This window comes from Camelus ferus, chromosome 20 (assembly GCF_009834535.1).
Source record: "Camelus ferus isolate YT-003-E chromosome 20, BCGSAC_Cfer_1.0, whole genome shotgun sequence".
NCBI lineage: Eukaryota > Metazoa > Chordata > Mammalia > Artiodactyla > Camelidae > Camelus > Camelus ferus.
This window is the reverse complement of record NC_045715.1, coordinates 35,370,674-35,396,539: the sequence shown is the minus strand read 5'-3', so window position 1 is coordinate 35,396,539 and position 25,866 is coordinate 35,370,674. Positions and strand designations below refer to the sequence as shown.

At 40.6% G+C, this 25,866-nt stretch overlaps 1 long non-coding RNA gene across 2 annotated transcripts in view; it reads left to right on the top strand.

Moving 5' to 3' along the window:
* The window catches only part of LOC116658319, a 45,407-nt gene extending 19,541 nt beyond the window's left edge, over positions 1–25,866 (top strand). The window contains exons 2-4 of one of the 2 annotated variants that reach the window (XR_004313661.1): positions 21,075–21,182; positions 22,373–22,924; positions 25,649–25,866. This is a non-coding gene — a long non-coding RNA (uncharacterized LOC116658319). Of the gene's footprint in view, positions 1–21,074; positions 21,183–22,372; positions 24,220–25,648 lie in introns of those variants that run through there. The other variant, XR_004313660.1, reaches the window with a different exon arrangement.

Sequence of the window (25,866 nt, the reverse complement as noted above, 5' to 3'; positions counted from 1 at the left end):
TCACAATAAAAAAAAAAAAGATTGATGGTTTATTTAATGCAGTGGATTATAAGAGCATGGTTCTTCAAAATCACCAAGGAGCCTTTAAAAATTTAAATGCCCAGGCCTTATCCGCAGACTGTGTGGATGCGCTTGATCTGAGAAGAAGCTAGACATCAATATTTTTTTCATAGAATATTCTAAGATATAATTTACCAGAAATTCACACTCTTAAAGTATGCAATTGAATGGTTTTTAGTATATTCACAAAGTTATGCAACCATCACCACTCCTGAATTCCAGAACATTTTTATCTTTCCCCAGAAAGAAACTTAAACTCGTTGACAGTTACTCCCCACTCCTTCCCCCTTCCAAACCCTGGCAACCACTAATCTATTTTCTGTCTCTATGGACTTGTCTATTCTGGACTAGTTCATAAAAAGGGAATCATGCAGTACGTGGCCTTTGGTGACTGACTTTGTTCACCTATCAGTAAATCATTCCTTTTTTCTAACCGAATAATATTCCATTGCATAGCCATACCACATTTTGTTTGCCCATTCATCAATTGATAGACATTTGGATTGTCTCCATTTTGGCTATTATGAATACTGCTGTGAACATTTATGTCCAAATTTTTGTTGGATATATGTTTTCCATTCTCTTGGGTATATATTTAGGGGTTAAATTACCTGGTCAATGGTAACACCATGTTTATTAGTTTTTTAAAGAAATGCCAAACGGTTTTCTAAAGTGGCTGCATTATTTACATTCTCACTAGCAATGTATGGGGTTACAGTTTCCCCACTTTCTTCCCAATAACACATGATATTATCTGTCTTTCTGATTGTAGCTATCCTAGTGGGTATGAGGAAGTGGTATGTCACTGAAGTTTTGATTTGCATTTCCCTTATCATGGGAATAATGTTGAACATCTTTTCATGTGTGTACTGTCCATTTCTGTATCTTCTGAGAAATATCTATCTAAATTCTTCATCCATTTTTATATTGGGCTCTATGTCTTTTTATTGTTGAGTTATAAGAGTCTTTATATATCAGAGTATAGATTTATTGATATATAATATCTGATATATGATTCATAGGTATATGATTTACAGACATTTTCTCCCATTTTTTGTGGGTTGTCTTTTCATTTTATAGGGTTCTTTGATGCACCAAAATTTTTAATTTTGATGAAGTCCGATTTATCTATTTTTTCCTTATTGCTTGTGCTTTTGGTATCAAATCTAAGAAACTGTTGCCCAATCAAAATCACAAAGACTTACACCTATGTTTTCTTCTACAGTCTCATAGTTTTACCTCTTACATTTATGCCTTTGATGTATTTGGGGTTAATTTTTGTGTATAGAATAACGTAGGAGTCCAACTTCATTCTTTCGTATGTGGGTATCCAGTCATCTTACAATTCTGATTCTGATCTCACTTCTGATTGCTAACTACAGGTCTGCACCTAATTCTAGTATGTGAGCTTTTCCCCCATGTCACCAAGAAATTCTCTGACACCAACTATGTGTCCTACAATTCAACCTGGAGAAAGCATCAGATCCTACAAGTTAAGGGCTCAGTCCCATGAGACTTCCCCCACCCTAATTTCAGACACCAGTAGCAGGTTCAAGTCACCACCTGGGCTCTGACTGTAGATCAGAGAGTTCCACAACCCCTTCCTGGGGTTCTATTAATTGCTGGAGTGGCTCACAGAACTCAGGAAAACATTTGCTTACATTTTATTATAAAAGGATATGACAACTAAAAAACGTCCCTCAGCATCTGGTTCTACAACAATGAATTCATTGGCCGCTGCAGTCACTGACCTTTAACACACACTGAAAGCAGTTCAGGGCAGAGATCAGGAATGAGGCACTGTGTGCTTTGGGAAAACTGGTAAAACAAGCCTTCAAATAGTTAAATGTTTTCAGGAGGAAATTTTATGAAACCTATTTCTTGCATATTCTCATACCTAGAAAAGCACTAAAATCATTCATGGAGACATCTGCTCCCAGTGACTAGCAGCAGCCTTCTACTGAAATGTGTGCTAGGTTGCATGTTCCACCTTCACCAGATCATGCATGTATTGCCCTCCCTCCCTGCCTCTTTGGAGCAGTTCCTCAGAGCTGTCAGAGAGGCTGTCTCCTGGGCTATAGTCCTCAGTAAGTCCCCAAATAGAACTGAACACACAGCTCTCGAGGTGTGTGTGTGTGTGTGTGTGTGTGTGTGTGTTTCAGTTGACAGATACAGCTTAGAAGCAGCCAGAAGGAAGAGATGCCTAGGGCAAGGTATGTGGGAAAGGGCACGGAACGTCCGAGCTCTCTGAGTGTGCCATTCTCCCACTCTCTGGATTTATCCCTTGATCATTATGTAGTGTGCTCCTTTGTCTCTTGTAATAGTCTTTATTTTAAAGTCTGTTTTGTCTGAAATAAGTATTGCTGCTTCAGCTTTCTTTTGATTTCCATTTGCATGGAACATCTTTTTCCATCCCCTCACTTTCAGTCTTTGCGTGTCTTTAGATCTGAAGTGAATCTCTTGTAGACACCATCCATATGGGTCTTGTCTTTTTGTTCATTCAGCCAGTCTATGTCTTTTGATTAGAGCAGTTAGTCTGTTTACATTTAAGGTGATTATCAATATGTATGTTCTTATTGCCATTTTGTTGACTGTTTTGGATTTGTTTTTATAGGTCTGTTCCCCCTCTTCTTTTGTTCTCTTGTGATTTGATGACTGTCTTTAATGTTATGTTTGAATTCCTTTTTCTTTTTTGTGTATATATTGGTTATAGATTTTTGATTTGTGGTTATCATGAGGTTTGAATATAGCTATATATATTTTTATATTATGATTGTTTTAAGTGGCTGGTATCTTAACTTTAAATGCATTTTAACAACCCTGCATTTGTACTCTCCTCCCCTCATGATTACTATTTTGATATTATATTTTTAATCTGATTGTTTTGTTTATCATTAAGTGCTTACTGTGGATATAAATGATTTTATTACTTTTGTCCTTTGACCTTCCTACTAGCTTTGTATGTTGGTATTTCCTACCTTCACTGTAAGTTTGCCTTTACCAATGAGCTTTTTTCATTTGGTAATTTTCTTATTTCTAGTTGTAACCTTTTCTTTTTTGCCTAGAGAAGTTCCTTTAGCATTTGTTGTAAAGCAGGTTTGGTGGTGCTGAATTCTTTTAGCTTTTGCTTGTCTGGAAAGCTTTTGATCTCTCCATCAAGTCTGAATAAGAGTATTGCTGGGTAGAGTATTCGTGATTGTAGGTTTTTCTCTTTTCTCTTTTTTTTTTTTTTTGGCAATTTTATTTTCCCTTTCATCAGTTTAAATACCATGCCACGTCATTCTGGCCTGCAGAATTTCTGCTGAGTAATCAACTGATAATGTTATGGGAGTTCCCTTGTGTGTTATCTGTTGCTTTTCCCTTACTTCTTTTAGTATTCTCTCTTTATGTTTAATTTTTTTCATTTCAATTATGGTGTGTCTTTCAGTGTTCCTCTTTGGGTTAATCCTGTGTAGGACTCTCTGTGCTTCCTTGACTTGGGTGACTGTTTCCTTTTCTAGGTTAAGTTTTCAACTATTCAAATATTTTCTTGGGTCCTTTCTCTCTCTCTTCACCTTCTGGGACCCCTATAATGCAAATTATCAGTGCACTCAGTGTTGTCCCAGGGGTCTCTTAAACTGTCCTCATTCCTTTTCATTCTTTTGTCTTTTTTCTGTTCAGCGGCAGTGATTTCCACTACCCTGTCTTCCAGCTCACTGATCCGTTCTTCTGTATCCTTTAGTCTACTATTGATTCCTTCCAGTGTATTTTTCATTTCAGTTATTGTATTCATCTCTGTTTGGTTGTTCTTTATATTTGCTAACTCTTTGTTGAAAAAAACTTCTAACTTCTTGCTCTGTGCATGCATTCTTCTCCCAAGTTCTTTGATCATCTTTGTGATCATTGCCTTGAACTCTCTATAGGGTAGATGACCTAGCTTCGCTTCACTTAGTTCTTCTTCTGGGGTTTTATCTTGTTCCTTTGTCTGAAGCATGTTCCTCTGCTGCCTCATTTTGCCTAAGCTGCTATTTGTATTTTTATGGATATGGTAAATTAGTTACGTTTCTTGAACTGGGAGAAGTGACTTTCCGTAGGAGATGTCCTGTGTGTCCCAGTGGCCCATTCCTCTCTTGTCACCTAAACTATATGCTTTAGGAGTTCCCCCTAAGAGGGCTATGTGGTCCTTCTGTTGTGGCAGGCTGACCGTGTGGATGGTCTGGTAGGCTAGGTTGGTTGCTAGTCTGGTTGGTTGCCAGGCTCTGCCCTGTGTGGAGGCTGCAGGCTACCGGTTAATGGGGCCTGGTCACAAGGCAGCTGGTTGGAGAACCCTAGGGGGCCCCAGGGCTAGTGCTCACTCACTGGTGTGCTGAGTCAGAGTCTAGAAGACTCTGAGGCTTTTGCCCACTCACAGGTGGGTGAATCCAGGTCCTGGAATTAGTGCCAGACTACTGACAGGCAGAGCCAGGTCCTGAAGTCTGACTGTAGGGCCCAGGGATCCCAGAGCTGGTGTCAGATTGGGGGCGGAGGTTCCTGATACAGTTGAGTATCAGGTCCAGGATGTCCCAAAGCTTGTGTTGGCCTGCTAGTGGGCAGGGATGGGGCCCAGCTGGTCCCAGGGTCTGTCTTGCTGTGGATAGGCTGGGTCCGCAGGCTACAGGATTGTGATTTTCTTGCATCAGGTATCTGCCTTCTGATGGGTAAGGCTGGTCCAGAGGTTAGAGCAGGCTTCCTAGAGGGCAGGGCTGGTGCCTGCCCATGGTGGGTCTTGGCCCTCTGGTGGGCAACGTTGTGTCTAGTGCTGTGTCTAGATGTGGCTGTGGGCTCAGGAGGTCTTTAAGCAGCCTGTCTGCTGATGGGTGGGGTGTGTCCCCATCTCATTAGTTGCTTGGCCTGAGGCATCCCAGCACTGTTGCCTGCAGGCTGTTGGGTGGGGACAGGTCCCGGTACTAAGAGCTACAGGGAGGATTCCACAATGGTGCCCACCAGTACCAGTGTCCATACAGTAGAGGAAGCTCCCAAGAATGGCTGCTGCCACTGTTTGTGTCCCCAGGGTGAGCCACAGCTGCTCCCTTCCTCTCCAGGAGATTCTACAACACCAGCAAGTAGGTCTGGCCCAGGCTCCTATCAAATTACTGCTTTTGCCCTGAGTCCCAGAGAGGGTGAAGTTTTGTGTGTGCCTTTTAAGAGTGACGTCTCTGTCTCCCTGAGTCCTTTGGGACCCCCCCACCACCACCAAATTAAGCCCTGCTGGCCTTAAAGCCAAATGTTTCAGAGGGTTCATCTTCCCAATGGAGGACCCCCAGGCTGGGGAACCTGACATGGGGCTCAGAACTCTCACTCCTGTGGGAGAAGCGCTGCAATACAATTATTCTCCAGTTTGTGGATCACCCCCCTGGGGGTATGGGATTTGATTATTTTGCAAGTCTGCCCCTGCTATCCATTTCATTGTGGTTCCTTCTTTATGTCTTTATTTGTCGACGATCTTTTCTGGTAGATCCCCGTCTTCTTCATCCATGGTTGTTCTGCAAATAGTTGTGATTGTGGTGTGCTCACAAGAGGAGGTGAGCTCAGGGTTTTTCTACTCCTCCATCTTGGCCCCATCTCCTTACTCTCTGAACCCTGTCCTTTTAGTTTTTAATGGAGGCTTCACTGCTTAGTCACAGTTGCTTAAATCACTGGCTATTGGCAGTTGATTCAACCTCCAGCCCCGCTCTTCTCCCTGGAGTTCAGGGCAGTGGGACTGAAAGTTCCAATCCTCAGATCACAGAGCTGGTTCTCCTGGCAACCAGCCACCATCCTTAGGCGCTTTCTGAAAGTCTTCTTGTTAACATCACAAAAAAAAAAAAAAAACCCCATGGCTCTCATCACTTAGGAAATCCCAAGGGTTTTAGGAGTTCTGTTTTGTCCAGCAAATTATGCTCAGAGACTGAGATTGTCTTTGCCAATAATTTGTTTAACACAGATTCAAGGCAGTAATTATAATTTATACTAGTGATATTTCACAAGCAAACAGCATACAGGGTAATGTCTCTTAATAAGCCAATAAAGAAATTTCATACTTCAAACCAAAGATAGATTAATTATACTATTGCTCCAGGCAGAGGGGAGGTGAAAAAAATACAGTCCAAATTCAGTCAAAGTGTACCTTTCTACAAGGTGGTTCTCAGTGGAATCAGCTTAGCCAACCAAGAGTGGATACCCAGTGCAAACAGAAAAGTCCCTTTTGTTGCTAGAGCTCGATGCTAGTGGAGTGAAGGCACCAGTGTTGGCAGGCAAGATGAGCTGCTCCCAAGGTCATTACTCCAGGGAACCTTACATAGCTATTTTGATCAGCAAAGAATAACTGTGCCCAGACTGAAACTCTTGGTAAATCTTCACAGATACTTGGTGTTTAAACTGTAAGTGTCCGTCACATGACAGCCACTCTTCCATATGTTCTGATCAATAACCTCCCTCCTCCCCACCTGCCCCGCTGTGACACTTCTGTCAGAGCTAAGCTATTGAGCCCTGGTCCACAACAACAGATGTCAATGACCTCATCCTGGCACAGCTTCCTCAAGAAAAACAAGGTCGACTCTTAGATCAGAACGACTTGATTTAAGTCATAAACAAGTGAGTTTGAAACCATAACCAGTACATGACCAGTTCTGTGCCAGAGTTGGGGATGAAGACCAAACAGATAATTTATAATAAAATCACGGTATCACACGTCCGTATACCATTTGTCAAAAAGACTCTTCTCTCCCCGCTGAATGTCTTGGCACTCTTGTCACCTGACCATAGACACATGAGTGTATTTCTGGACTCTCAGTTCTGTTCCATTGATCTAAATGCCTAACCTTATGCCGGTACCAAACGGTCTTGATGACTGCAGCTTTGTAGTAAGTTCTCAGTTGAGAAGCATGAGTCCTACAACTTGGCTGTGCCTTTTCAAGATTGTTTTGACTATTCTGGGTTCCCTGAATTTCCATATGAATTTTAGGATCAGCTTGTCACTTTGTACAAAATAACTAGGCTGGATTTTGATAGGAATTGCACTGATTCTGTATATAAATTCGAAGAGTATTACTATGTTAATGTTAAGTCATCCAAACCATTAACATGAGCTGTTTGCATTTATTTTAAATAGGTCTTCTGTGTTTTCCTTCAGTGGTGGTTTATAGTTTTCAGTGTACAAATCTTGCATCACCAACTGTTTCTTAAAGCTCTTCAGATGATTATAATATGCAGATAGTTATACATGCAATGTTGAGGGTCGTTGTTTAATGTCCTGAAAGATAGTCCCTCCCAAATCACAAATCTTGGGTATGTGTCCATGGGCAGCCCTGCTAGGGCCAAGGAAGTGGGATTTACTTTGACCAGAATGAACCACTTCTGAGCTATGTCCATTTCATGACATTTCATAGGAAAAATCTGGTGGTAAAATTTAATTACACATTATTAATTTGTGCTGACCCAGAGGGGTGAGATTCTATCCTGGTTTAATGTCTGCTGAGAGCAAATGTCCTTTGAACAACCTCCATCAATATGCCCCGCTCTCATGTTAACTAACTCTCTCCTCTGAAAATATCCTCACCCCCTACCTCTGTTTTCCTATATTAACTGGATTTTTAATCCCCTGGGCTCTCCATCCCATCTGTACTAAAGTTATGATACGTCTAAATTCTGATTGTTACAACTTAAGGCCATTCGCAGTGATCTGAGGAACATCTGTTCACCATTTCTAGCACAAAGACTAGAAGGACTTTGTTGTTTGGTTTGGTTTAGTTTGGGGTTTTCCTTTTGGCTCTTGATTTTTGCCCTTCTGACACACACCGTCTCCTAGCCTTGACAAAATCACTATGAGAGCTAAAGGGAATAAAGTGACCGTTCATTGTAATACTTATGATCCATCAATGGCCAAGTTAGGCCAAGTTAGGACTTAAAATGCTATCCTGACAAATGGCCAGTCTATTTCTGGGGATACTTTGGAACAAAGTCAACACATCAGTTTACTCGTGGCTGTTGTCTATTCCTGACTCCACATCTCTCTCCTTCCCGCCGCTTGACCTTAGTGTCCCTCTAGGTCCTGACACCGCCTGCACTTCTGAAATTCTGGGCCATGTGAACTGCCTGGAGATTAAAGAGCGGTCTGGATTTCTGGAATCCTGACCTAGAGATGACCTCCTCAGATACGACTGAAATATAGACCCAAGGTCATCATCCTTTTCCTACTGCAACTTCAGTGATGGGCAACCCTGTTGCTCTTTCATGATTTATTCAGAAATTGAAAAATATCTGGAAATATTTTACAGAGAAAAAAATAATAACGTAGTACCACAGACCTTTCCTCTTGATTTGATATTAATAAAGTCATTCTATCCATCTGAAAGTCATTTGGAATTTCAAAAATTATAATACAATATGGAAAATCACAGGGTTTGTCTAATTTTTAAACTTTATTTAAAATGCAAGATGAGTTTTTTTCCCCTCATTTCTCCACAGGCATATTAACAGGGCAAGGAACTATTATAACTGAAGAATAGCTGAGATAAATCTTTATTTTAATATGCCATCTGTTGATTTTTTAAAATTAGCATCAGTATAAATAACATTGATGCTAATTTCACTCACATTGTTGCTTGGGTTCAGTAATTTTATGTATTATGTATTATTCATAGTGATGCTCATGGCTCCATTCTTGTCTATAAACTGCTTTAGCATATGTTGTGTATTCTTTCTTTATATTCTACTATACATGCATTCATGTTCCTCATCTGAAGGAAGATGAGACAACAGATGACTGGATAAAGAAGATATGGTGTGTATACACACACACACACACACACACAGGAATATTACACAGCCATAAAAAAGAATGAAATAATGCCAGTTGCAGCAACAAGGATGGACCTAGAGATTACCATATTGAATGAAGAGAAAGACAAATATCATATGGTATCACTTATATGTGGAATCTAAAAAAAATGATACAAATTCTATTGAAAAACCCAAAACAGACTCACAGACATAGAAAGCAAAGTATGGTTACCAAAGGGGAAAGGGTGGGGAGGGATAAATTAGGGATTGGGGATCAACAGACACACATTACTATATATAAAATAAACAACAAGGGCCTACTGTATAGTACAGGGAACTATGTTCAATTTTTTGTAACAACCCATAATGGAAAAGAATCTGAAAAGAAAAAATATATATATATAACTGAATCACTTTGCCGTACACCTGAAACTAAAATTGCAAATCAACTACACTTTAACAAAAAAAAAATTTTTTTAAGAAAATGAGAAATTTTCTCATAAGAAAATGAGAAAATGTATTACAATGATTTACACTTCTCTTAACAATTAATAATACCTCAGAAATGAGGGCTAATTTGGGACTTTAGAGAAAATGGGGCAAGCTGTTTGACTATCTTTTCCACTGAAGAAAAAGATACCACCAACACCAAAGGCACGATCCAGAAACTAAATAATTGATAAGCTAGACTTCATTAAAATTGAAAACCTATTCTCTGCAAAAGAGAACAGCAAGTGAGTGAGTAGACAAGTGGCAGACGGGGAGAAAATATTTTCAAAGAATACGTACAACAAAAAGAAAATGAACAACCCCATTTAAAAAATGGACCAAAGACCTTAACAGACACCTCACCAAAGAACATATACAAATGGCAAATAAGCATACAAAAAGATGTTCCACACCATATGTCATCAGAGAAATGCAAATTAGAACAACAATGAGATAACTCCCCATCTGTCAGAATGGCCAGAGCCGAAACACTGACACCACCAAAGCCTGGGGAGGATGTGGAGCAACAGGAACTCTCATTCACTGCTGGTGGAAATGTAAAATGTTACAGCCACTTTGGAAGACAACTGGCAGTTTCTGAGACTAAACATACTCTTACCATATGAGCCAGCAATCATGTTCTTTGGTATTTATCCAAAGGAGTTGAAAACATCTGTCCAGCAAAAACTGCACACAGATGTTTCTGTTAGCTTTATTCAGAATTGCCAAAACTTGGAAGCAACCAAGATGTCCTTCGGCAGATGAATGGATTGTGTGCTTGTGTACATACAGACAATGATACAGTACTCATCATTAAAAAGAAATAAACCATCAAGCTAAGAAAAGACATGGAAGAAGCTTAAACGCATGTTACTAAGTGAAAGAAGAAAATCTGAAATGGCTACATACCATATGATTCCAACTATAAGACATTCTGGAAAACGCAAAACTATGGAGACAGTAAAAAGATCAGTGGTGGCCAGGGGTTGGAGGGTGGAGGGAAGAATGAGTAGGCAGAGTGCAGAGGATTTTCAGGGCAGTGAAAATTCTCTGTATGAGACCATAATGATGGATACCTGTCATTATACATTTATCCAAACTCGGAATGTACACCACCAATAACTCTCTGTACTTTCCTCTTAATTTTACTGTGAACTTAAACATGCTTTAAAAAAATAAAGCCTTTAAAATGAAAACAAAAATTTTAAAGCACACTACTTATATAAGAACAGAGAGTGATAAATTGAATCTGCTCTGATTTTTAAAAATACTCTGATAGACTATTTCACTGCTACCAGTAAAACATTAACAGCAACATGTTTCCCATTTAATTGAGGCTGAGATCCTCTGGTCTAGACTGACAGTCTCTGATCTTTTTGCATGCATCCTTATCATTAAAAAAATGTGAGCATGAACACCCCCATACATGTATGTATATTTATTTTAAAATTACGTACATGAACACCCCCATACGTGTATGTATATTTATTTTAAAATTATGTACCACTGTGCTAATATGTTCTGTACCCAGAGGGAACAGGGATTTTTTTTTTAATGACATGAAAGTAAATATAAATCAAAACTCTACTATGTTCTTGCTCCATCTACGCAGGCTGCGTTGCACAGACCTTGGCAAGTTTATTTTCCCTCCAACTTTCAGCAAAAATAAAGCAGAGAGAGAGAGTTATTGATGGGTCCACTGGGGAATACAGGCCTTAAATTTTGTTCTTTGGTGAAGAACTTCAAAACCACTCAAGAGCAGGTCAGATGTTTGCTGATGTGTGTCATCTGTGTTCTGTGGGTGTCAGGAAGACTCTGGGTTTCCTCCAGAAGCTTCCAGATTGGATCGGTTTTGACCGCTCTTGTGACCTCTGGAAAGAAGATGAGAATGAGTCATTAGAGAGACTTGGGCTTTTTCTCTTATTTCTCCCTTTCTTCCCATTGTAGGACTAGCACAGGCCTTCACACAGCTTTCACGGTCTTTTGACAAAACACTGAAATGATGGGCCTTTGTCAATTGTCTCTAACACAAGGTGTGTCATGGGATTCGTCATAGAAGTCTGCTTTTGACTTTTGATCTATTCTGTGCTTTCTTGCTTTTGCTATTTATGTCTCCAATGTAAATTATCTGGGGATTGCAGTCACCTCATCCTCAAAGGAACCAAACCAGTGCAATTCATTTCCTTTTCTTACCTGCTTTTTTTTTTTGAATAAGGTTTTCTTCTCAAATACCTAAGCATCATGAGTATTTTTTAAGTCATAAATTTGCTAAAAACCTAATTTTTAATGATCACAAACTATTACATCAAGTATATGTATTAAAATCAAACCATTTCCTCATGAGGGTTACGTAGGCTATTTGTAATTTTTTGTGTGTGCTTTATTTTTTCTCTGACTTTATTGAGAAATGATTGACAAGTATAATTGTATATATTCAGAGTATAAAATGTGACAATTTGATATACATATACATCTTGGAATGATTACCAAGATCAAAATAATTAACACATCCATCACTTACTTAGCTAACTGTTTCTATTTTTTTGTAGGAAAAATACTTAGAATCTACTCTCAACAATCTTGGGTGAGGGTATAGCTCAGTGGCAGAGCACATGCTTAGCGTGCATGAGGTCCTGGGTTCAACTCCCAGTACCTCCCCTAAAAATAAATTAAACCTAATTACCTCCTGCCCAAAATTTTAAAAAATTAAGTAATGCAACAATAAAGAAAGAAAACATTTTTAAAAAGTAATCTTAAGTATACAATACCGTGTTACTAACTGCGTTCACCACGCTGAACATTAGATCCTCAGAACTTACTCTTTAACTGAAAATTTGTATTCTTTGAACTACATCTCTGCAATTTCTAACTTTTTGAAAATATTTTTACAGTGATGAACATCCTCATATGTATATGTTTCATTAAATCTCATATTACTTGCTTAGTCTAGAATCTAAGAAACTCAACTCCTTCCTTAATAAAGAATTTAAGTTTTATCAATACTTTTCTTTTGCATTATCAATACTTTTGACGATGTTATGACATTGACTTATGGAAAGCATCCACTAATTACATGCCTATTAATGACGTGTGGAAGTGCATGTTATACAACGTAATTACAGGTACTGTGGAGCAGCTCTAGAACATTCTCCACAGGGGCTGACTGGAGGGGGCATGAGAGAGTCTTCTGTAGTTTGGAAATGTTCTGTATCGTGATTTGTGTGGTTTCAGTGTATGTGTGTGTGTGTGTGTACATGGGGGTCAAAATTTATTGACTATATCACATTTAAGATTTTGTCCTTTCCTGTATGTATTTTATTTCTCAATTTTTTTTTACATCGTGCTTATGTTTTGTATTTGACAACTTGACAGATGGGAATAGTATATCTGACTTTGTTTAATCTTGCCAGGTGGGTCACTGTGCCTGAAAGAGGGACCACCGTATTTCTTTGACTGACCATCAGTTTTGGTTTTGTTTTTTTTAGTAATTAGCAATTAGTGACAGCCTTATTTGTATTGCATCTGCAAATCAACATTAAATCTCCCTGGTAGATGCTACTTTTGAAAGTTGCAGTTCATTGTCTCTTACATCTTATTCATTGCTGTGTTCAAATGTTGTTCTATTATATTCTGCAGACCACACCTATAAAATAATTTTTGAGAGTTACCAAAGCTTTGAAACTCTAGGTACAATTTCAGGGTTTTTAGGATGTAGACTACTATATCTCAGACGAATGCATGTACAGATCCACCTGGGTTTTTGTTTTTCGGTTTTTCCTAAAAGACACATAACAAAAAACTTACCTTCTTAGCCATTTTTAAGTGTACTACACAGTTCAGTAGTGTTAAGTATATTCACATTGTTGTACAGCAGATTTCTAGAACTTTTTTACCTTGCACAACTGAAACTCTATACCCACTGAACAAGACTGCATTTCCCCTCCCCAGTCCTGTGCCCCCAGCTTCTGGCAGCCACCATTCTACTTTCTGATTTCGTGAGTTTGGCTATTTTAGATACCTCACATAAGTAGAATAATATAGCATTTGTCTCTTTGTGACTGTTTATTTCAGCCTCGGAACTCTCATGGTGCCTGTGGGTGTGTCATTTAGCAGCTAATGTATTACAATGAGTGTGTAGTGAGGCCCAAGGTCTGTTGGAAGATGAATCTTCCGCCATCTTGGGCCCAGTTGGTTCTAACCAGTATTTGTCCTATCCTCAATGGCTGTGTCGTCCTTTTGATGGTTGTGCCCTGTGCACTTCCCTCCTGTCTCATCTTGAAGAAAATGAGGGAGAGAGCCTTAGGCAGAGGGAAGAGCAAGAGCGAAGGCCAGAGAATGGAAGTGTGCTTGGTGGGTTCAAGGTACAAGAGAGCCAGTGTGGCTGGAGGGAGAAATAGAGGGAAAGAGTAGCGATGAGGACAGAGAGGTGGCCCAGCCTCAAGGCCACTGGAAAGACTCTGGTCTGCTTAAAATGAGACGGAAGTCCTTGGAAGGATTGCAAAGAAGAGGGAAATGATCTTCTGTGTTGTGAAAGGACCACTGTGTCTGAATTGCTTTGTCACATATGTTAAAGACGTGCTTTGCAATTCTGCCTTTATTAATTTGAATGCTGGTGTTTCTGAGATGCAGAAGCCAGGCTGTGGGGCTGGGCAGGCTGCAGGAGTCACCATCCTCTGTAATTGTGTAACTCAGAACCCCTGTAAAAGAGTTTTACTTTTATATGCTCAAAACATAATCTTTCTATTCATGGCCTCTTTTTTTGTTTGTGTTTAGAATGTCCTTCTCTCTAAATACTAATTACATCTTAATCTACATTTTCAAATCAAATTGTATATCTTATGGTATATGGAAATTTTCAGGCCAAGACACTGGAATTAAGCTTGATTTTGATGTTCTTTTCATATAACCAATTAAAAATATATATCATCTGTTGAATAGTCTTTTCTTTTATCATTGGATTGCGATATTCATCTCAAATACATATATCGATATATCTGTTTCAGGGCAGATGTTCTATTTTGTGTATTAATTCTTCTTTTGATTCTTACAACAATAGTGCCACCTTCAAAAACTGACATTCTGTGCTATATTTTAATATGTAGTGGAACAAGAAAAATCTTAATTTTTCTCATCATTCTGTTCTTCTAAGTGAATTTTAGAATCATACCCTAAAATTCCAACAACAAAATTCCACTGGGAATTTTCAATGGGATTACCTAATCTCATAAATTAATTTGAGAAGGATTTGTTTATCCTTTGCAACAGTCAGGTTTTTTTTTTTCACCCAGGAACATAATCTACGTCTCCTTTTATTTCAACCTACTTGGATATTTCTTAATAAAGTTTTGGTCATATAGTGCCTATTCTAGGATGTTTTATGCTTTTCTGCGGTTATTATGAATGTAACTTTTTTCATTAATGTTCTTCAATCAATGATTGATCGTGTATTGGAAAACTAAGCAAATTCTGGATATTTTACTCAATTTCAATTTATTTTGAGGGAGTTTCCTTACTTACTCCTAAGTTTACTCGTTAAGTGTGTCCTAGCAATAAAAGTTTTCAGTAAGAAAGTCTTAAAAATTTCATTTGGTTATCTGTTTTGTAGTCTCAAAACACCCACTAATGGAAAACATGGTTTCTTAGTCTCAATAACACCAATCGAAGTTCTTCCTTGAGAAGTCCAAATTCCTTTACTTTACTTTGTTTTGTTTTTCCTACCTGAATTTGGCAGATATCTAAGTGAGATCCTCATATCAGTAACCCTAAAAAAGCCTGCTCTTTCTCATTTCATTTCAATTACATAACTGATGCACGAATATATCTGCTTATTAAATTCAATATTATAAATAAAACTGAAGTCCCCACTTTGCCCTCACCCTCATCCTGTTCTCATCTATAGAAGTGACCACCCATTGATTTGCTATGTATCTTTTTCAGAACTTTTTCCAATATATGTACTCTCAGAGAAGAGATAGCATTGCTCAAATTTAGTTTTCCTTTCTATTTTTTAATACTGAAGGGTTGTCAAACTGTCCATATTATTCTGCAATTTACTTTTTCCGCTTAACTGGATGACGAGGAGTATTAGCCACTTGTGTATTCATTAGTACCCATTAGAATGTCCTTTTCCTTGCTGTATGGTATTCCACAACATGACTACACTATTAATGGATATTTAAATTGTTTTCTGGTTTATTGTTTTTGTTGTTGTTGTTGTTTGTTTTTGCAATCACAATGAATGTTGCAGTAAGCATCTGGGTGCTTGCTTCCGAGGGCAGATAGTAAGTGATGGGATATCAGCTGAAACATTCTGCCTTCTCATTGGGTTCCTAACCAGTTTTCAAGGTCTTGCTTCATTTTCATTATTATTTTTTTTCCACTGTAAGATAGTTCAACAATATTGAGGCCCAGAGTTCTCCTCTCAGATGTGAAGGGGTTAACAAGCAGATCTGGCCCTTGTTTTCTTTGTGGGGCTGGGTGATTCCTGGAAGCCTCTGGGAGCAGGCTGCTGCTGTTTGTTTTTTACCCTGGGCCGTTTGACTTGGAACATTTTTGAAGTTGTTCAGTTCCTGCACATCTAAATGAATGGCTGTTTCTGGGTACAGGTTGGTTGGTGGTTTTTTAAAGCTGGACATGGGCCTCTGTTTTTGGAGGACTCCATCCTGTGTACTCGTGTTCCCCCAGACAAGGGAGCCTTCTGTCAGGAACCATTCATTACGCCTCTCAGATGGGCCACAGGAGGGAAGCAGTTTCCCTCCAGCCCACTAGTTACTAAGATAAGGCGTGGGCCTGCGTGGAAGTCAGCGAGGGAAACGTTAGCCCTATTCACTGTGCACAGTTTAAATTCGCTCTCCCGTATCCCATCAGTTCAGACCACCCAGAATCACCCCTCGTCCTCCTCCCTGGTGCACCCTTCCTTTACTCCTCATTTCTCTGTCCAAGGCTCTATGTATCTGTTACCCATCTACCACTCCAGGCAAAGCAGAGTAGCCTGTACACCTGGACTTATGAGAAAGGGTGACAGAAAGGAAATATCCTAAAACATCTTTGACTAAAACAGTACATTTCAACTAAATAAACCTTCAAATTACCTGTACTTTGACATAAGATAATTCTGGGTTCAAATTCCAACTTTATTTGTTCACAGTAAGCAAATATTTACAACCAACCCTAAGACCTCAAGCCAGTTGCCTAAACTGTTGGAGTCTCAGTTTTCTCATCACTAAAGTGGGTATAGTAATTGTTATCTCACTCAAAGTCATGCGACCATATGGGTATGTAGTGAGCACTCAACCGGTGGTAACTATTACCTTTGTGGCCAGAGTTTGATATGAAGTACCACTAGGTGAGGTGCTAGTCTCTGTATTGATGTAGGCAAATCTCCTTTATATTATTCTTCTAAGGTCCTCCAAGAGCCTGAATTCTCAAAGAAGGACTCAGTTGGAGTTTTTGTACTTTTAGGACTAATGTAGGGAAATTGATCAAACAACTTAACAAGAACCCTGGAAAGAAAGGCCTTACTTAACGCTCCTGAACACTCCATTCCTGACAGTATCCTTGTCTAAACAATAGGCTCTTTGAATGCAGAAACGGGGCACCATTTTTTATCATAGCACTGCCACACAGAAGACATCCAATCCACTGTTGAATATGGGAATAAACAGGTCAGACATATACTCTGAGTTTAGTGATCTGACCAATTTATCCGAGCAGAAATTCATAATGAGTTGTGGGAAGTGAGGTCAGGAAATAAGTTCACTTCAAATCTTAGACGCTTTTGAGCTTCACAGTAAAATTGAAAGTTTGATCTTTATTCTGGGAGCACTGAAGAGCTATTGAAAGTCTGAACTCCGTAAGATGATTAAAATGTTTATTTAAGAATATTAATTTGGCCAGGGAATGCTTGGATTAGAGAAAATAGGTAAGAGACCGCAGACAGGAGAGTAGACTTGGACCTCCAGTTTCTCACATGTGAGGAAAATATCTGAGAAACAGTTGAAAAGTGTGGCCCTTAAGAAGCTTTGTAAGCTGCTTACTGGTGAGAACCAATTCTTACGTCTTACTTCTGTTCATTTCTTAGTCTTATTCTTATTTTTATCCAATACAATGGCTTGCATTTCACTGATGCTTAGTGACTGTCACTGAGTGAATGAATGAGGTATATAAAAAGAACAGAGGCACAAGCTTTGGAAAGGAAGACTTGATAAGACTTGACTGGTTGCCTCTGGAAAGGGGTCAAGTGGAAAGCAATCCCTTTGCTAGAAAGACAGCAGACAGGAAGAGGATCCAGTTTATGGAAAAAGCCGAGTCCAGGAATGCACACTTTTTGTGGAACTTTTTCCTAGAAGGGAAGGACAATAAGCAATTCATTTTCACAATATCCTTAGGCCTGAAAAGCAATTCGTACGATCCCTGCTCTCCTCCTCACCTTTAATGAAAGCAGGAAAGTTGCCAGATGGTTGAATGAGTCACCCACAGTCAGAAAGCTGGCAGAGCTGTCCTAAGAACAGGACTACCCCCTCCCTGGATAATGTGGTTATCCAGGGCGAAGACCATGCAGCCCCCTCGCTTGCACTAGAACACAAACTCTTTGAATAAGCGCATCAGGAACATCTGGTTGTGTTACCTGCTAGTCGGCTTCTCCCCTCTGTTAAAGGAGGTGAAGTTCTAACTGCCGGCCTTCTGAGGAAACAGAAGGCGTTGGAAATAGGAAATAAAACCACACACACGCTGCTCTTAGCAGAATCCTCCGCTGGGCTGTTTTCAGGGACTGCTCTCTTGAGTGTGTGAACGAAAACTACTACAAGCCGTATCAGTAAACAGAGAATGCCGTGGCCCCGTTCTGGCAGGTGTGAGATGGTGTCTCGTGATTTTGATCTGCATTTTCCTGATATTAGTGATGCTGAGCAACTTTTCATGTTCCTGTGGGCCATCTGCATTTCCTCTTTTGGAAAAATGTCTTTTCAGTTCTCCCACCCATATTTTAAATGGGCTGGTTGTTTATTTGCTTTTTAATTGAAGGAGAGTTGATTTAAAATGTTGTATTAGTTTCTGGTGTGCAGCATGGATGGCCTTGGAGGGTATGATGCTAAGTGAAATAAGTCAGGCAGAGAAAGAGAAATACCGTAAGATACCACTTACATGTGGAATCTTAGAAAAAATACAACAAACTAGTGAATATAACAGAAAAGAAACAGACTCACAGAAGGAACTAGTGGTTACCAGTGGGGAGAGGGGAGGGGCAAGATGGAGGTGGAGGATTAAGAGGTACAAACTCTCAGGTATGAAATAAGCTCCAAGGACGTATGGTACGGCACGAGGAACACAGCCAATATTTTATAATAACTATAAATGGAGTATAACCTTTAAAAATTGTGAATTACTATATTGTATACTTGTAACATACAATATTGTACATCAACTATACTTCAATTTTAAAAATACATTGTAAAATAAATTAAAAAAAAGAATGCCATGGCCTCAAGTCATCAGATGCTATCGCCAACTCAGGATGCAGACAAGCAGGCAGCCAGCTGTCCTCTGCAGACACGTTCAACGGTCCCCCTGCCTGGGGAACTCAGGATGGGAGAGCACAGGACACTGGCCCTGGATAGCTAGGTGCACATCAAAGGAATGATTTCCATGAGCCCAGACCTTTGCACCTTTCCATGCATAGAAAAGCACTAAATTCTTTAACTTGGCGATATCTGGTTTTCTTTAATTAACAGTCATCTTTTGATGTTCCGACTACCTGGTCTTTGTTGCAAAAACTCCAATATATCCTGCCTCCTCCTCTACCTCTCCGGAGCCGTCCCTCAGAGTGATCTGAGAGGCTGTCATTCCGGGCTCGATGGGTTCAGTCCTCAGGTATGCCCACCGAATAAAACATAACTCTCCTTTTTGGCTGTGCATTTTATTTCAATCAGCCAGTAAAAGAGATGAATTGTGGTAAAAATGGCTAAATTACAACTAAAGGAAAAGGGACATTTTTTTTAAGGCATAAAGATGTTAAATTTTGCACGTACTTGACCTGGGGTCCCGTTGCCTGCCAGCTGTGAACCACGTGCAGCCCTCCCAGATGGCCTCGTTCCCTCACCGATGCCCTGGCTGGGTCTCAGCTAGGTCTCCTCGTGTCAGGGAGACTGGCTGCGTGATACATGGGGTGGACCATAGTTATTCATTCACTCACAAATATTTCTAGAGTGCCTGCTTGCCCAACATGGTGCTAAGCCTCTTGGAAGTGAGAAACAACCAGAAATTCCAATATGGGGGGAGCATTCCCTGAGTGGGAAAGGAGCTTACCATCTACTCTGGCAGACAAAATGCATCACCTGAGCAGGGAAAACAGTATAAACTGTTCATAAACGTTGTAAAAACATGGTAAGAGGTGTAGGTATTACAAGGTATGATGCTAGGACTTAACAACGTGTGGAAAAATCCAAAGGTGATTTGAGTTTGTAGGACAAAGATGGAGATTATTTTGTGTTGGAAGGAAGATCTTAAGGAGGAGGAGAGAGTTGGGCTGGCTTCCTTTGCTGGTATTATCCAAACCTGGCCTGTGGCTAAGCTAAAGATTCCGAATGAGTCACCAGAGATAAAACAATTAAACAAGAGGCTGCCTGGCTTGCACAAGCCAACATCCGGTCCTGAAGCCTTTTCCTCTGCAGGGCCAGTTAGTTGTTCTGTTATCACATAGCCTCAGCCTACTTTAAATTTCAGACTTAAGTTGCTTTAAGTTTAAATTTGAAACTTTACTTTTACTGAATTGACTGGGGGCTGGTAGGAACTTTCAGTTGTGGTTATGAATGATTAGTCAAATCCCTGGATAGTTACTCAGCAAACGGAAGCCAGCGCTCCTTAGAATTCTGAAGTGTCCAGGCCCATCAGGGAGAACACGTGAGACCTGATGGGTGACCCTGGTCTGAGACTCAAACCAGGCGGGAGGTCTGCTGCCTCTTCTGAGTAGAGCCTCGGTGGGAGGAAACGCTCTGAGTGAGCTGGGATACAGAGTGATCCCTGCTCCGTCCCTCCACTGAGAAGTGGAGAAGACAGCTGGGGATATAGAACAGTGGCAAGCGGCACATTTTCTGTTCCAGTCCAGAAACTGAGAGATTAAAACCCAGTATGGGTTTACTCACACCATGGCTGTTACAGAACCTGGGAGCTCCATCAGGGCCTTTCCACTGAAAGCCTGGAGCAGCTGTTTTAGCACAGTGAGAGGGGCACCCCATCTGGATGGGGGGGTCTGAGATGGGCGGGGGCAAGGGGTAAATGCAAGGGCACCTGCCCAGAGACAGGGACCATCAGGCCTCTTGTTGACCTGCAAACTCAAGCTTCATAAACTTTTTTTTTTAATTGAATATAGTTGATTTACAATGTGTTAGTTTCTGGTGTAGAGCATAATGATTCAGTTATACATATACATATATATTCCTTTTCCTACTCTTGTTCATTATAGATTGTTATAAGGTATTAAATATAGTTCCCTGTGCTGTACAGTAGGACCTTGCTGTTTATCTATTTTATATATAGTAGTGTGTATCTGCTGATCTCAGACTCCTAATTTATCCCTCCCTCCTCCCTTTCCCGGAACTCTTGGTAACCATCAGTTTGTTTTCTATGTCTGTGAGTCTGTTTCTGTTTTGTAAATGAGTTCATTTGTATCATTTTTTAGATTCCACATATAAGTGATATCATGTGATATATGTCTTTCTCTGACTCACTTCACTTGGTGTGATCATCTCCAGGTCCATCCAAGGCACCATCTCCTTTGGAAGTCTTTTCTGCCTGTGTCCCCGCTGAGCCACCAGGTTCCCAGCCCCACCTTCTGCAAGTGCACATCACATGGCGATGCGGTGAGTCATTCACCCCCGTGAATCCCTCCTTAGACAGGGAGTGCACGGAGGGAAGAGACTGTCTTAAATTAACCACCTTCATATTCTCAGGGCCTCCTTCGTGCCTGATAACGTGGTATGGATTCAGTACAAGTTTATTGAAAGAATCTCATGGGAATAATGATTGGCAAAGTTGTGGCCTCGGGACATGTTTCTCCAGCTAGGATTTTCAGAGTCCTGGAGCTCCAGAGAGGTGTCTTGGGGACCCTCATGGAAATGTGGGGGAGGGTTCTCCCAAGGGCCCCTTCTCCTGAAACTGACTTTGATCTGAGTGGTTCTGCTTTTGTCTGTTTTATGTATTAAGAGTCTACATCTGGTTTTGCTTAAAAACCACTAGTAAAAATCCTATAGGTGGGAGGAGGAAGAGCCTTTGGGTCTGTACGTACCACAACAGCAGGATATCATCCCAGGATAAAGGAGGCAGGCCGTTCAGGGGCATCTGATCATGGTCACAGCCTCAAGACTGACTGCAGCCAGGAGACCGAAGGCAGCAGGAGAAGGAGAAAGGAGGCCTAAGGGCTCTCTGAATCACTTCTCAAGGGCTTCTCCATGGTCTTTGGTCATGGACCAAACTCCTTAAGACAGCAGACAGGGCCCCACTCCCTCCTCCACACTCCAGCTACTCTTCTCTCAAATACAACATGATCTTTCCTGCCTCAGGACGTTTGCACAGGCTCTTTCCTCAACCTGAAAACTTCCTTCCTCCTTCTCTTTCCTGGGCCAGTTCTTCTTCAAGTCTCCATTGCTATGTCCCTGCCTGGCATCTACCTCCCTCAACCTAGACCAGGTTGGAGCCTTTATTCCCTGTATTTCCAACGTAGTGTGTTTATCACCAATTGCAATAATCTATTGAATGTCTGGTACGTTCTCCCCAGATAGGTAGTGAGTTCTGATGAAAGAAGGATGTTCATCCCTCTATTCCCTGCACCTGGCCCAGGGTCAGGCAGCTAGGAGATGCTCAACAAATTCCTAACAAATGTGACTGGCCACTTCTGAGATGGCCCCCAGTGATCCCCACCTGCCTTGTGTAATCTCCTTCCCTGGAGAAACTTGCTTCTAAACCATGGGATATGGCAACATTGAGGGTATCTTACTTCCATTATTGGGTTATAAAAAGAGTGTAACATTCATCTTGCTTGTTACCATCTCAGCTGTCAGGCTTTGATGAAGCAAGCCGCCATGTTGGAAATGGTCACACAGCAAGGAACTGAGGGTGGCCTCCGGAGGAGCTGAGGCCCAGTCCGACGACCTGCGAGGAACTGAATCCTGCCCACAATCGTGTGAGCTTGGGAGTGAACGCTTCCTGACTGGAGGTCCCTCAGCTCTGGCTGATGCCTTGATTACAGCCTCATGAGAGACCCTGAAGCAAGAGGACCCAACTAAACCACGCCAGACTCCTGACCCTCAGAAACCAACAGGTAAAACCGTGTGTGTAGTTTTAAGCCACTAAGACTTGGGGGTAATTTATGACACAGCAATAAATCACTGATAAGACAAATGAATAAATCAGTAGCTGAATGAACGAAACTCAAGACCTCACCAAAGGAAGAGGAACTCAAGACTCGAGGGGGATGGACTGAGGTAGCTAGTCAAAGAGGACTGCTGATGCTCCCTGTTTGATGATGTTCCTCCCAGCTACAGGATCCGAAGATGGGATTTGGGGGAAAACTCTCCCAGAGTTCTCAGAATCAGAAATTCACCAGGTCAGTGGACATTTTATATTCTTATTTTATATACGTACCATCTGACATCACACATGAGAATTTGTGTTTGTAGGCAGGTACCAAAAATACAGCCTCAGTGATACCAATTTGGGTCCAGTTTATGTCAAAATGAACAGTCTGGCTTGGGAGGCCTTCATTTTAAATGTCTGTATTTTAAGTCTTGATCCAAGTGACCCTCTCAAAGCGTCTCCATCTCATGTGTGTTTGGCTACAAGAAGTCTCATGTGACTCTGAAAATGGAAGCAGCACTAATTAACTGGAGTGTGTTAGTGAGTGTTGATTGTGTACATAGTCCAGACGTAAATAATATAAAATCCGTTATGGAGCTATAAATACCACCTTTATCAATAGCTCTCATAATTTATAATTTCCCAGTGCATTTCAAGATGCCAACTCTCACCCTTTCCCTAGATTGATTTCCTTGCCTCAGAGTAATAAAAGGGTGCAAAATAATAATAATAATAATAATAATGACGTACTTTAGAGTGACTCATTCATGTTCCAGCATCCAGTCTTGAGGGAGGTCTACAAAGAAATTCTTCTCCAACCTTCTTAAATCTCATTTTTTTTTCCTGCCCAGTTACACATGGGAACTATAATTGTTTATTGCATTTCTCTGGGTTAAGCTCATTTCCATTGGAACTCCTAATTACTTGATCACCGTGGCATTGTAACCTGCCTTAACATTTAAAGTTTATTTGCTATCAAATAAAGGATATTTGTTTTCCCTGTTATTTATAATCATTTTCTTAATCTCCTAGCATCCAAATCTTATTTCAGTTGCTCATGAGGAAAAACTCATGTTTGCTCTGTGGAAATGCATAAATGCATCTAATGGCATGATGTCCCTTTGTGTGTATCCAAAAAGGGAGGGCAAGGGCTCACTGAAAAAATCTAAATGGTGAAATCCTGAACTTAAAGACAGGTTACAGACTGTCTATTTAAGTAACCAATTTTTAAAAAATCATTATTTGTAGAGGGGTGTGTTGCACTATTGGTCTATTGGTTGCAAGACCATGATTCTTTTTTTTTCAATTGAAGTATAGTTAATTTACAATGTTGTGTTAGTTTCTGGTGTACAGCATAGTGGTTCAGTTATACACACACACCATATATATATATATACTCTTTTTCATTATAGATTATTACAAGCTATTGAAATTAGTTACCTGTGTTACATAGTAGGACCTAGTTGTTTATCTAGTTTGTATATAGTAGTTTGTATCTGCTAATCCCAAACTCCTAATTTAGCCCTTCCCCTTCTTTTCCCTTTGGCAACCATAAAAACATTTTCTATGTCTGTGAGTCTGTTTCTGTTTTTTAAATAAGTTCATTTGTGTCATTTTTTTTAGATTCCACTTACAAGTCACATGATATTTGTCTTTCTCTGTCTGATTTACTTCACTTAGTATGATAATCTCCATCATGACTTACTTCACTTAGTATGGTCCATCCATGTTGCTGCAAATGACATTTCATTCTTTTTATGGCTGAGTAGTATTCCATTGTATAAATATACCACAACTTCTCTGTCAATGGACACTTAGGTTGCTTCCATATCTTGGCTGTTATAAATAGTGCTGCTATGAACATTGGGATGCACGTATCTTTTCCAGTTAGAGTTTTCATCTTTTCTGGATATATGCCCAGGAGTGGGATTGCTGGATTATATGGTAGCTCTATTTTTAGATTTTTAAGGAAGCAACACCATGATTCTTAAAGCTGCAGTTTTCAAGGCTGCTGTCAAGAGTTAACAGATCAGAAATGAAGATAAAGTAGCCATGAAGCTGTCATGGGGGTGCCCTGAGTCTAGAGTTTTATACACATTGTGCTCAGATGAGCTGAGAAAACAGCTTTTGACTTCCTCTCAAGCCTTCGACCACTGAGTCACCTTAGTTGGCTGCAATCATTCAAACAATCCTTGAGGAAAAATCCTTAGGTTCTCTGATTTTGTTGCCCCCAAGGTAGGATTGGGGGAGGGGTGTGTTAGCTGAGTCCTCATGGGACTAGGGTAGCAGGGTTCTAGAATCCAAGAAGTGTCCCTAGATGCTCCGATCTCCACCGTTGCCCTCTGCCACCTCCCTGCTGACCTTTGCAGACAGCTAAGTTGACTGGAGGTGCGTTTCAACATCCGGCCCCTTGGCCAGCGTTTGGGGGTGATTCCTGGCTGCCTGGCTCCTGCAGCCCCTTGCTGGTGTTAAACCCTCCAAGCCACATCCTCTGTCCAGCCCCTGGTCTAGGGAATTAGCTTGTGCTCCCTGCCATAGGATCATCGCCCCTTGTCACAGCGCATCCCTCTCAACTTAGCTACTTCGCTTACCCCACTCCCTGAGGGAACGTCAGTGGACCCACCACGCCATGCGGGAACTGAGACAGTCACCGTGCCACCAGGCTCGCTGAGGAGTGGCTACCTCCCAGGTTTGGTGCAGGGCTGTTGCCAGGCAACCTCTTCCCAGGGTCCAAGCCATGAATTGAAACAAACAAATGAAAACGACATGCCCCTGTCCTTGGCGTTCCTCTCCATAGCTCCCCAGACTTCCCCTAAGATGGAGAGACGGAGAACCACGCCACTCACTCCCTGCCTTACGTGACAATCTGCTCGTCTCTCTAGCCATTCAGGAAAGAAGGGGAATGGCTTTTATTTCCCTTTTCTGAGTACCTGAGTTCTGCTCTCTCTTATCTCCTCCTCCTTGCCAACTCCAGCCTCAAGATGGAGACTGAATGACTGAGAGAGTCTGAGAAAGACCCACTTACCCATGAAGGAACTAATTCAAGAGGCGCTTGAAAAATTTTCCACCCCTTCTGTAAGTCAGTGGGAAATAATATCATCTGATTTGGAATGAAAATTGTATCTTGATTCTTTAAATATGCTTAGAAATTTATTGGATGTCAAGTATAAAAATGTTCTTCTTTAAAAATGA